This window comes from Passer domesticus, chromosome 5 (assembly GCF_036417665.1).
Source record: "Passer domesticus isolate bPasDom1 chromosome 5, bPasDom1.hap1, whole genome shotgun sequence".
NCBI classification, from domain to species: domain Eukaryota; kingdom Metazoa; phylum Chordata; class Aves; order Passeriformes; family Passeridae; genus Passer; species Passer domesticus.
This window is the reverse complement of record NC_087478.1, coordinates 30014884-30028192: the sequence shown is the minus strand read 5'-3', so window position 1 is coordinate 30028192 and position 13309 is coordinate 30014884. Positions and strand designations below refer to the sequence as shown.

The 13309-nt window shown below is 39.5% G+C and overlaps 2 protein-coding genes across 3 annotated transcripts in view; one reads left to right on the top strand and one right to left on the bottom strand.

The window, feature by feature from the left end:
• Nucleotides 1-6065, bottom strand: part of SLC16A7 (solute carrier family 16 member 7) — an 82508-nt gene extending 76443 nt beyond the window's left edge. For both annotated transcript variants that reach the window (XM_064422527.1, XM_064422524.1), the window contains exon 1: nucleotides 5858-6065. The gene's annotated coding sequence lies outside the window, so the exon portion shown is untranslated. The remainder of the gene's footprint in view (nucleotides 1-5857) is intronic.
• Nucleotides 6066-6378: 313 nt separating this feature from the next.
• LOC135301944 (uncharacterized) overlaps nucleotides 6379-13309 on the top strand; it is a 143850-nt gene continuing 136919 nt past the window's right edge. Inside the window, 1 exon segment of the mRNA XM_064422528.1 lies at nucleotides 6379-10467. The gene's annotated coding sequence lies outside the window, so the exon portion shown is untranslated.

The window sequence follows — 13309 nt, the reverse complement described above, 5'->3', positions numbered from 1 at the left end:
TCCCCAGCAGAGCATGCAAAAGCAATTAAATTCTAGAAAAGATCTATTCAGTGGAAAGTATACTCAGCAAAGGCTGAATTATCAAGGAATTTAGCACATAAAATTCCAGTTGTTAAGAAATCAGACATTCACATTACCAAGGGGAGTTGATTTGCATCATTAAGTTGTTCTTTTCTTGGCTTCTTTTGTGAACCTGCCCTAAGGGCCATATCAAAAATGCAAATCATAGGAGCTCAATCTAGTAATGACAACTCCTGTGGCATTTTTAATTCAATAGCAAAGGTAACTGTTAAAATATCCCATATTTTTATCCAATTTCTATCTCAATAAGATCATCAAAGAAAATCAGCTATGTCTCTCAGAAGACAGACTGTTAAAGCTGGTAGTTTGAACACAGTCCTGTATCACTTCAAAACTTCTCAGCTTCACCACCAAGTATTTATATTGTTATTCCAGAGTTTTGAAAGGAATACCACACAGAACCTAATTTCTAATGTTTAAAAAACACTCTAAAACATATGCTGCAAGTAAGCATATGCTCATTTCTCTGTCTGAAATACTAATCAAATACATTACAGTAGGAACCAGCTATATTAAAAAAATATCAAACACACATTTTGCATGTATGTTTTTGCCATTTTTGTCAGCACAAAAAATGGGGATTTCTTTTTGGATTCTTTCTTCACATGTTTTTAGTATTTTAAAATAAATACTTGTTCTCAGTATTTCTTGATTTCAGAACACAGAAACTGAAAAGTAAAGCTCTGAAGGTGACACTATGAAGTTAAAACTCACACAATGGATAAACTGAGATGTCTTTTTTTTTTTGTCACTTTTTTGCTTGTACTGTACACTCCAAGAGTGTTGAAATGCAGAGTGGCAAGCATGAATGTTAAAACCCTAATTTAACCTATTTCTATGGCGGGTGGAGAAATCTATGTTTTGGGATTATGTACTACTGTTTTGTGACCGATTTTACTAATTTTGATTAAAACTGTAGACCATATGGAAGAGGCAACATACCTCATTGCACTGTCACTACCACCACTGCAGTGACAGAAACACTGAAGTTCTTTGATGCCAAGCACATCTTGAACACCATTTCAACTCTTTGTTGTAGGTGCTATCCCTGGGTGCCAAACTTGGGAATGTTGCCAACGGTTTGCTAATCCTGAGGCCACATGATGGAAGGACCCTACACAATGGTCACACCTGAAGCTGCAGAAGGAATCTGCTTCCAGGTATGGGAAGATGAGCTACTCTGAAGGACCAAGACTTTAAAAATATATAAATAAAAAAACCTATGAAATACAGTCATTGTGAATCTTCTTCTGTGCAACATGCTTTCTGAACCTTGGTCATCACCTACACCAGTCTTCCACTGGAAAACCTTAAAGAAAGATACAAGTGAAATATAATACCAAGCTTGCAGTCAAAACAACTAGAAAGTGTTCTTTTGGGGGATACAAGTATTCATGCTGAAAGAAAACAAACACTTTTTAAACAATCTTGCATGTTTGGGCAACTCCAGTCTGCACAATTTTATGCTTTGACTGTTTTCTGGTTTTTGTGGAGTTTGATACTGTCTTTATGTTTCATAGTAACCATATGAAAATAATGTCAAATCCACCTATTCTCAAATATTCCAACTTCTACAATATTTGGACATCCTGTGGTTTCTTGACAGGTGACTTAAAAGTACAAGTTTCCTACAGTATATAAAATTCATAGCAAAATTTATATGGTTTACACTATTATTCAAAGCACTGGTTTGTGTTGGGTGGAACTGTAATACATTCATTAGCTAACATTCAATAATTATGACACCAGATTGAAAGAAAATGTATCAGAAATAAAAAAAAATTGAAAATTAAAAAAATTAACCTGGCTTAAGTTTGCTCTCTAGTGTTCCTTGCCTTTATGAATTAAAATTAATTCCATTTGTTAAGATCTTAAGTCTTACAACCGCAAAGAAAAAGAGTATATTGTGATAAAGCTCAATTCTTTTCCATTATTTTCCTCCTTCACTTTTGGGAACTTTCTAAAGAGGCCTAGTTATGTTCATATCCTTTTGGAAATGCTTATTCATTTTTATCAGCTCTTTGTGGAAACCTCTTCATTTATATCAAGCTCTTCATATAAATTATAAGACAGAAGAGCACTGTGTCCCAAAAAAAACCCCTAAAATATTAGCATGGAACAGGAAACTTGACCTTGAAAATGTACAAATAAAGGAACTTCTTAAAGACAACACATAAACCAAAACTAAGATCTACACAAGGAGCTAATGATGATGAATCTGCCTCCTCACCACCACCACCCCCCCTAAAATACTTTTACTTAAAAATCTTAAGATTGCAAAGATAAAAACCAAGCTATAAAGACTGTGACTCTTTCTAATTTATCAGCCACTGTTAGATAACCCTTTGCTTTTCAATAAGAGTTTAACAAGATTTTGATTGCATGACCATAAGACCAAGAAATATGAAAAATTATTGGATAGATTGTAAAGGCAAATAGAGGAGCACAGTCAGTTTGTCCAACCTTTTCTTCTCTTTAAGTCATGGAATATTGTCTCCTTACTCCTGCAGGCAAATTACTTCTGTTTAAATACTGCAAACTTTTCTACAAATGTTCCAAGATTCACCATAAAATTAGAGAAGCTGACCCAACAGTTCACAAATACATGCAAGTCAAGGAATGCAGGTCTGGACTGAGACGCATATGTGGGACTCAGCCAGTTCCTCGTGTTCATTTGACACATAAAACAGTTGGTCAATGACATAATATTTTCCTATCTAACCAGCTCCTTGGTGCTATGCAAACACTATGCCCTATATATATATTACACAAACAGACACAGAATTTGGTAACATTCTCCATCAATGTTTTATAGCTATGACCTAACCATTTTAATAAAACTCAAAAGATAATTACATTTTTTACAATTATACCAACCCTGAAACATAAAATTCATTTAACAACACAGATTATTAGCATGGCCCAAGAACCTTCTTCTTGATTCTCATACAAGAAAATTGACAGCTTCAATTCTGGCAAATGGTGTTAAGGGATACAATTTAATTGAGAATCATATTCAGACACTATCCTTGCTAAAGCAAACTTGTCCTCAAGAAAAATGCAACTCTTCAAAAGCATCATGTGATTGTGCAATAGGAAATAAAATCAGGTAAGTCACAGTCTCTTTTCTTGAAATAAAATGGGTGCAACAATAACCATATTTATTGGAAATAAAGACACCTCCTTAGTGCAAAAAGAGAACAAGAAAATTTACTTAAGAAACAAAGGATACAAGAGTGAATGTTTTTCTAAAATTAAGAAAAAAAAAAAAGGACTCAGATGCCAGGAAAAAAAATCAAGAAATAGAAGTATGATGTAGTGAGCCACATCCAAGAATGAAGAGTAATGAAAGAAAAAATTTTTTAAAAAATACTAGCTTGTGATTCAATAAATGTTTTTTTCTCTCTCTTAACTTGCCTGTCCATAAATTTAGGCTGCCCAAAGATCTCCTGCCCTGATAAAACTTGGATTCTAGAAGAATTCTGCCATAGCAAGAGTTGAGTAAGCTTAAATAGAATATAGACTACAGAAAATGACAGATTAAATAAGGTTAAAGAGCTGGAAGGTAGCTTTTTAAATATACTATAACAATGCATTTATTTACAATGAAAATTGCTGAAAAAGAACTCCTTCACTCCTCACTGCAGCTGCAGAGCCACAATATTTAACTACATTCTGGTTTCTTTTTAATATTTCCTTTTGTAATATTTCAAAGTGTCCCCCTTTGCACATGAAATATATGTTCAGATCAGTGTATCATGACAAAATCCAAAGTTTTCCTATCTATAAAATGTGTGAATTTGGTTTCCCACCATGCATAAAGACCTTCCATGAAAACCACACTTCGTATTTTGGCTATTCTACATCTCCATAATACAAATAAAATCAGGTTTTCTTCACTGACAAAATTATTTAAAGCTGCAATAAAATAAAAAACATAACCTCCAGCCATCCCTCTGCCTATTCAAAATGATCAGCTGTTTTGCTTTGAAGCCACTTACATTGTAAACACTATGCTGCAAACTAAGCTAGCTGGGGCCTTGCAGTCACATGGAGTTACAGTTCTGTAATGGATTGCACAAATAATAGAAACATCTCGAGTATCATCTCTTCTCTAAATGTATTCCATCATGTAGAAGGAGTTCAGCACTCAGGCTCAAGTACCCTATTCAAAGTAAGCAGACAATAATGCAAGGAGAGAGGAGAGATCCAATTTAAAAATAAAAAGGGAATCACTTATGCATTATTCCCATATTTACTACTTGTACATAAAAGTATATCTCACTTGAATTATGTGTCAGTGTCTTCCTCCTTTCAAATATAAGTGTACATCCCTCTGTCTCAATGACTAACTTTTCTGTCGTGATTCATTTAGACAGAGCTAAGGCTCTCAAGTTGTTGGCTCAGTTGGTGTGTGATTAAGTTTATGGCCCCATTCCTGCACTGGAAGCCGCAAACACCTTTTCATTACTATTTGATCAGTAACTTGAGAACCACAGATGGGAACCACTATGGAAACATGAGCAATTATTATGGAGACCAACAAAACTAGCATGGACATCTTCATGAGGTACCAGCTTTCTTTAGCATTTCTCTTTTTACCAAAGCAGCTTTCAGCAACAATTTCAGTAAGACTCCTTTATTGAAAGCTCAGGCTGGCACTGGAAAATCCAGGTATCTGCAAATGTTTTTCTGCTTTGTTTTGTCTTCCTATCGACCTCACTGGAAAGGCAGTGGAGAATTTGTGACAGCTCTGTGACCCTGCAGGACTGAAAGGTAACGTGCTTTCCCAGAGGTAGCAGGGTCTCTGAAACGTGAGCAGGGCAACTTCTTAGATTCTCCTAAGACTTACTGCCTTTTAGGCAATTGCTCCCTGCCAGGGAGACTCTTCAGACCGTTCCCTTCAAGGACTGTGTGCTAGCGGAGGTCAAGTAAAGAGAATTATGGAGGACTATTTTCGTGGCTCTGGTACTACTTATACCAGAACCTCTGTACACAACTAAAGCCAACAGCGTTTCGAGATAACAACGCACGAGTCGCGGAACTCGGAGCGGCCCAGAGCACGGAACTGCAGCTGGCACGGAGCAATAGCGGCTCCATCCAGATCCACCTTCTCCAAGGTCACCCCGCTCACAGCTTCTTGCAGGCCCGTTTCTGATGACGGCAAGCGCGGCGGCACGGCTCGTGCTCCGCTGCTCTCCGCCCACACTTCCCGGCGGAGCTGGCCGGGGCGGGGGCCGCGGCTCCGCTCGGGATGGGCGCGCTGGCAGGCTCGCCGCCCCGCGGGGATGCGCGCGGAGCGCGGGGGCGGGATCGCGCCTCGCTCCCCCCAGAGCCGCGGCCTCAGCCCGGCCCCGCCGCCCGCCTCCCTCCCTGCCCCGCTGTCAGAGCCGCCCGCCCGCGTGGCAGCGGGGCACGGCGGGGCGTGCGGCGTCTCCCTGCGGTGGCTGCTTTGGTATTGGGGACGACAGCTGCGTCCCACGCGGTGTCCGTCCGTCCGTCCATCCATCCATCCATCCATCCATCCATCCATCCATCCATCCATCCATCCATCCCTCCCTCCCTGAGTGGGCGGCGGCTGGTGTGTGTGTGTGACTGACAGTGAGGCGCGCACAGCGCGGGGGCAGCCGCTCGCACGCAGCCCGCCGGGGCCACGCCGGCGCGCCCCGGCTGCGGCAGCCGCTTCTCCGTCCCCCGGAGCCCTCCCCGGTGGGGACAACCTCAGCGGCCTCGCTGCTCGTCCTCCTCCTCCCTCCTGGCGGGTAGGTTACATTACCTGGTCTCTAGCTCGGACTGGATCTAATCCCGCGGCCGCCGCCGGCTCCTCTCCCGGCCGCGGGGGTGAGTGGGGGAATTAATTTATTTATTTTCCATGAGGTGTCCTCTGCAGCGGAGTAGCGGCGGGAGAGCCCGGGCCGGGCGGCAGGGAGGGAGGCCCGGGTGCTGCTGTCCCGGGGGTGCTGGCGGGGAGCGGCCGAGGCGCTTCAGCACCGGCGCGGGGGGGCGGGGGCTGCAGAGGAGACGCCTCCCGGGCTGCCCAACCCGGCTCCGCGGGGCTGGCGGGGGCGCGGCGCCGGCCCGGGGAGAAGGGGATGGAGCCAGCGCCAGCGCGAGAGGTGGGACAGGACGGGATGTTCTGGGCTGGGGCGGGCGGGCAGCGCCGGGCCCTGCGCCCCCGGGGCCAGCCGTGAGCGCTCCCCGCCCTCCTGCCCGCCCCGCCGCACCCGCAGCCCCCGCGCCCGGAGCTGCGGCCGGGCACAGCGGGACATCTCGCTTCTGGCAGCCCGGCGTGATCGTCCCACCTCGATCTCCTCCTCTTCAGCACTGAGGGTACCAAGTATTTCACATTAAAGGCAGTTTGCCCTCTCTGGTACACAGAACGTCTTAGAAAACAGTGTACCAGTTTCCTCGTGTTAGGGGGAAAATGAAAAGTAAATTAACCTAATTCGTTTTGTGCTCAACGCAGGATCTTCGCCTTCTGAAACGGGAACTGAAATTTGGCTCGTCAGCATCGAGTTGCTGATGAAAATCTTGGTCACCTCAGCATTTGCCGTCTTTTTGTCTCCTTAAGAAAAAAAAAGTTATGGGAAGTGTTTTGTACGTATGATAAACATATTTATGAAAGTGACTGCTAAATTGTCCAGAAATCCTATCCTTAAGGCTAAAATCCTGTAAGGAAATAGATAAACATAATCATATAATTGCATAATTAAAGCCTTTACCATAATACTCGTCTAAATGTAGCACATTAAGTGCAGTACTTAAGTACTGTGAGAAGACTAGTTGTTGACATTGTGTTGTGAAAGGTACAAAAGGAAAAATATACAAAAAGAAATGTTAATATAATATTTAAAAAAAAAGACCCAAACAACAACAACAAAAAAAAATCTTGATTTCAAGCACTTTGTTAGAGCTTTATGATCAGGATCATTACAGGCATGTTAGGAACTGAGACTGTCAGTGCATAGACAGGAGGAGAACTTGGGCTGTAGTTGGGAGTATTGTAGTTTCCTGAGCTGCTAGTAAAGGAAGGAAAGACTTGAACTTGTGCAGTTTATTTTTGTCTGTTTATTTTCCATTAATAACATTTGAATCCCTTAGCTAGAATCAGCCACAATTAACAAAATGTTTTCGAAAAATAATTTGGAAAGGAGCATATGACCCCCTCAAAAAACCAGCGTCATGAATGGCAATTACATCAAAGAATCCATCCACAGACCACTGCTGTCTGAAGCACAAATTAATAGAAATCAGGTTTCTTTGTCTCCTTTTCTTAATAGTTTATTTTCTTTTATGTGAGAAGTGTTAGGAACTTTTCTATGTTTTAAACTGTAACCATTAAATCAGAAGACACAGACCTGGAAATACCAGTAATGTAACACTTAAGCATTCCTTCATTCTTTAGGATGTTATTGGTATTATTTATGTATCATCCATGTCCAGGCCACCTCTTACAGATTCAGGAGGGAATACTTTGTCACATGTCTGTAAAGCAGCCAGCTCCCTACAGTCTCTGGGCAGATTCTGGCGCTGTACCCATAAGGAACAGTAAGTAGTTCACTGGTAGAGAGGGCAAACACTGTTCTTCCCAAAACAAACTGAGCAACGTGGAGTCAATTTGTGACATTGCATATGCTAAGTAGTACTTGAGTTATGTATCTGAGTCCAGGGGCATTTTTAGGAGCAAACATGGTGACTGCAGGGCAGCAAGTGGAAGTCAGAGTTGCATTAATTTAGGTAGCAATACCAGTCATCTCTTGTGCAAGTATGTCAAAGGAGCCCATGCCCAGCACGCTCCCAGTCACGGTGTCTGTCCTGGCAGCAGTTGCACTACAGGCTTTGGAACACCAAGGACCCACGAGGAGCCCACTAAGCCTGTTTGTTGGAGGGGAGAACAGACACTGAGCCATGACTTGGGCACGCAAGCAAAGAAAGCTTGGGTACTGGTGCCCATGGTCAAACTCTTCCAGGCAGGCCCACATCTACGGGGTAAAAAATGTTGAAATTAGGATGAAATTTGATGTAAAATCTTTTGTTAAAAAAGCTTCCAGGGCTGAAATCAAAGTTGTATACGTGGCATTACAGCAGTCTAAATCTGTCTTCCATATTCAAACACTTTTTATGCCCTGAAGAAAATTGTAGGCCATATAGGACCTCAGACAGTTCCTGTAAAATGCAAAGCATGTCTACAATGCCCTTTACAGTGAAATAGTAAAGTTTGCCTGCTGTTTTATATAATTTTAGGAAAGTAATTTTCAAAGAGAGCTGAAAAATAAATACATGAAGATAGAAATGATTCCTCATTTTCACTGCATACTTCTATTTCCTCCATGGATATGCCCTAACTAAAATAAATAAATATATATATATAGATATATTTTTAATTTATAAATATATCCTATATATTATACACAATAAATTTACACAGTGTAAAATTTATAATTTTACACTTATATATGAGAAGGTATATCACACAGACAGTATTTACTGTACTGCATAGTACATACTGCATGCTGTATGTAACACAGTGCTGCATACAGTGCAAGTTGGTATATTCTGTGCTTGTAAATAAATTTTTATTTATATTATACTACATATATTAACATATATATAGAAATAGAAGATTGTATTATGTTAACCATTACAGGTATAAACATCTTCTGTATATACCTGTGTTCCTCATGCACCTTCTTTCAATACCTCTTTTCAGACCACTCTCTGTAGGAAAGGTGATTTTCATTGACTCACTGTTGCTGTGTGTTTCATTCCATTTGGTGTTTTCTAGTCCAAGGCAGAGTCTGAACATAAGCTAGCTGCAGGTATAACAGTGTGGGATTCTGGCCTACAGTTGGCACAAGTTCAGGTACAGCATGCTAAGAGCCTCCAGCCTGCTTAAAGTCACAAAAATTACCATGAGCCCTCAGAGTAGAAGCTGATGTATGAATTAATTTTTTACTTGGACTTTGATTACAGTGATATCATGTTTTTAAGTGAATACTCTCCTCTGTGACTGCTTGCAGAGTGAAGGCACTGGAGTGATTTGGTTTTCTGTTGCAGATTGAAAAGCCCTGTTGGCATTTTGCATCTTTCCAGTCTTGGTACACCTTTGCTGTAGGAAGTCCCTTATTCAGATTAAAAATGCTTAACGAGTGATAGCAATAAATAATTTCTGAGTGAATTTTAAGAAGCTGCTAAAGGTTCAGAGTTCTGTGTGCATGTCTATCTGCATATGGGAGTGTGGCATTCTGTATTTTTCAGTGAACTAATTGTTAAGAAGAAATTAAGTCATCTAATATAAGTACAACAAGAGCCACCTTTCTTGTTAATTTTTTGTCCATTTGATAGATTTTTGTGAGGTTGCTTGTTAAACACTATCCTGTTTTGGTTGTAACAGCTTGAGGTTTTTTTAGTGATATTAACATAAAAGACTTTTAAATATTATTTTTTCACTAGAGAAAAAGAAAATGCTACAAATGTTGAATACCTGATGGTACTTTTTGTAAGTCTCTCCACTAACTGTTTGGGTAAGTCCCCTACTGGAATAGTCCCTTTCCCCCACATGCCACTTGTTAAACAGTTTTAGCTGAATCCAGAATTTTACAGGTCCTCTTCTAAGCTTAGAACTTCTCTGCTACATTACAGGTTGTGTCTTCTTGTCCCAGAGTCTGAGTCTAAAGGGTGCATGTTTACGATCATGTGTTCTTCTGGTCTATGTTGAATTACATTCTGATTGTGTGCTATTTTTTCTGCACTGATTTTGGTTCCATAAATACACATCTCAAACTCCTCTCATGTCTATAAGCAGGCGGGTGTGATGTGTATTCTTGTCATCTCCCAGTGATACACAGGGTAATAACATAAGTATTATATTGGCAAATCATCTAGATCACCTTCTGCAAGCTTTATATCAACAACTAGTAATTGTCAGCCTGCGTCTCACTCCACCTTCATTCGTACACACAGATAGCTCTGTCACTAGCATGACATTTAATCCTAGGCCTGTTAGTGAAAGAGATACATGTACTTCAGGTTTTGTGATAAAATTCATATAAATATAACTAGAACGTGGATTTCTATGATAATATATATCCAGAGCATGTTTTTCCATTGACGTTAGTTTTCTCTGTAGCCATCAACCATGGCCCAATCAAATTGTTTTCTTTTACAGCTCATGGTGACACAGAACACAGCACATTGTAACTACAGGAACAGACTCGACTTTGAAAGATCTCTATCAGGCATGACAGAGAATTTGGGGCAGCTGGCAGTTATCAGCTGAAGCAGTTACTCAGTAGAACTGTACAAGTTAAATAGATAATTGAAAAGCCATCTGGAAACCTGGGAGAGATAACAAGCCTCTCTTCTAGAAGTGGGGTAACAACTCAGGTAGGTCACAGATGAACTCAACTCCCAGATCACTGCTTTGCCTAATAACACTGGAAATACAGCAGCAGTTCATGCCTGTCAGCTCTGAAGCAGTATTGAAGTTGTTGTTGGAAAGGCAGTTTGGCATATTCAGTTATACAAATCATTATTGCAGTAGAGTGAAAAAGGATTTTACCTAAAGACATGTGACCAAAATCCAGGGAGCAACATGGCCCTTTGTTACAGTTGCCAAAATAGAAAACTAGTTGCGCACACTTTTCACCCTCCATGCTACTTTGTTTATACTGCCTGCAACTACCACGCTGACCACGGTTGCCTGTGCCGCAAGTGACTTCTTTTTTTTGTGTAATTTATATTTATATTAAGATAATGGAACTATTTTTGTTTTATTTACCATGAGCAAAGAGAATGGAAGGGAAAGGCCAATATCAATGAATAAAAGAATGTGTTGATCTTAGTAGATCCATTTTAAAAGAGTCCTAAAGAGTGTTTCTGTTCAACTCTCGCTTATGATTCTCAAATTTCTGACTACAGAAAGTGTGAAATCTTGCATGAACATGCAAGGAAATTGATACCATTTGGTAACTCCTCTTGCTAGGTTCTAATCTCTTATAGAACTATATTGATTGTAAGGAAAGAACATGAGATATTTTTGTGAGAGTGGGCACAGAAAATAAGTTTTTGGCCTTTTTCAAAAGAGAAAGTGGCATCTTTCCACCAGAGAAGTACTTGAATTGATCTTCTGACATCTGTCTATTTTGTTAAACCACACAGGTGAATCACAGGAAATAACTGATGCCACTGTAGTATTAATTCTTGTGGAGCTGAACAAAGCAAACAAATAAAAAAACCCCCAAACAACCAATAAAACAAAACAAAACAAAAAAAAACCCCACAAACAAAAATAGCAAAAAAAACAGTGAAGACTTTTGCTCCTCACTTTACTTTGAAATATGCTTTTAAAAATCTGTCTCCAAAAATTCTGTCTAAAAAATTCTCTGCATTTACACTGAAAAAGCATAAAGCAAAACACATGCATCAATTTTTTTTGCTGTATTATTTGCTATAATTACAGTGGCAGTTACAATATTAGTTGCTACAGTACAGTACCTAGGAAAGAAACATATTAAATTCTCAAAATCCATTAACAAAAATTTGCATGTGTCCATGTTGCTGGCTGCAGAAATAATGTGGTTCATTTGAACAGTCTCTGTAAATCTTAAAAAGTAACTCCTGTTTTTATTCTTTAGGTATTTTTCAAATATTTGTTTTACTTTGGTACTGGACATTAATTAGTCGTGCACATATGTAAATTCTGCTTCTATGTATTGACTGTTGGGGATGTTTTCCTTTCATATCTCATTTTATGACTGCTAAAACAAAAAAAATGGCAAAGTTTTAAAGCTTACAAATGCATGAAAAAATTTTAATTGCCATTTGCTGTTTTGAGGCATGATTCATCTTTTCATTATAATCCTAGTGAAAGACTTTGGTCAGTCTAGAGCCATTTTTTATATCAGTTTCTCCATTTAGACCCATGTATACAATTGTAAGTTACCATTGTGTTATAAGATATCCCCAACTTTGTTAGATTACAGAACTTCTTAGGTAATAGGAGAATTTTCTTTCTGACTTACTAATTTTTATTTTCTTTTAAAATAAGATGAAATGAAGTAGCCAAAAAAATTGCTTTTTATATGAAATTCCAGAATCTGCCTAAGTATTTTTAATATAACGATTCAATATAGCAATAATTGTAATCTAAAAAGTTGTTGGCAACATGCTGTTGTAAATAATGCAAATAATACTTAGAATAATATGCAGAGTCAGAAGTAAGAAGGCATCACTCAGAGGGAAGCACCCTTATAATTAGGATAGAAACAGATCTCTTTTACTTTTTCTCATGAATCCTTTGAGTATTTCAGTCTTTTTCTGTGCTGTGATTCAGATTCAACAGGAAAAGTGAAGAATAAATAGTTCAGCTCAGGCTCACACTATATAACTGAGATTTAGGTTCTGCTGTAGGAGGTCTGAACAGAGGAAGGTCTTAGAAACTCTTTGTGGTCACACTCGCTAATTGTGCATGAAGGGAGGGATCCTTCATTATCTGGTTGTACTCAAATGTTAAGTCCGTTCTCTAATTCTCAGGGGATGAAGGTGCCTGTTAATGCACATAACTTAGATTAACTGTTCAGACAAACATCATGCCTGAGTTTTTCCAAAGCTCTTTGATCTACCATCAGGAAAAAGGAAAAGGCTTCCCCCTAAAGGGTTCTGAATTTCATCCTGGAGGCACTTAAACCCCTGCTTGTTTGAAAGCTGGCTGCCTAAGGAACTACAAGTGAACCCTCCTGCAGCTATAGTACTCTGAATAAGACCCTTGAGCATAGATAGGTTTTCAGAATGGTTAAGCATCAATGAGCATACTCTGATGGGATCATATTCTGCACTCAAGGTAACATGACAGTCCAACTCCTGAGCGGGTTTACAGAACGTAATGAATTTCTTGAATACCATGAGTACATTGAACTAATCTTCAGTACTTCACTTGTTATTCATTGTGATGAAAACACTGGAGTATATGATCAAAATCATACATGAAGAGCTTTCACTTCATGTAATTATTTCTTCTTATTATAATCTTGGTTTACTTTGCAACTCACTTCTAGGATAATCACATTTTTACAGAGTGGGTAAAACTTTAGAAATAGAAGTATGGTTGGAATACAAGTGTTTGGCATGCTTCAAAACTGTAAAAATCATCAGTATATAATGTATTTACTTTCTTTACTGATTAGGTCAAAAATGTGTATCTACATTTTAGGGGACACATGCCAAACAA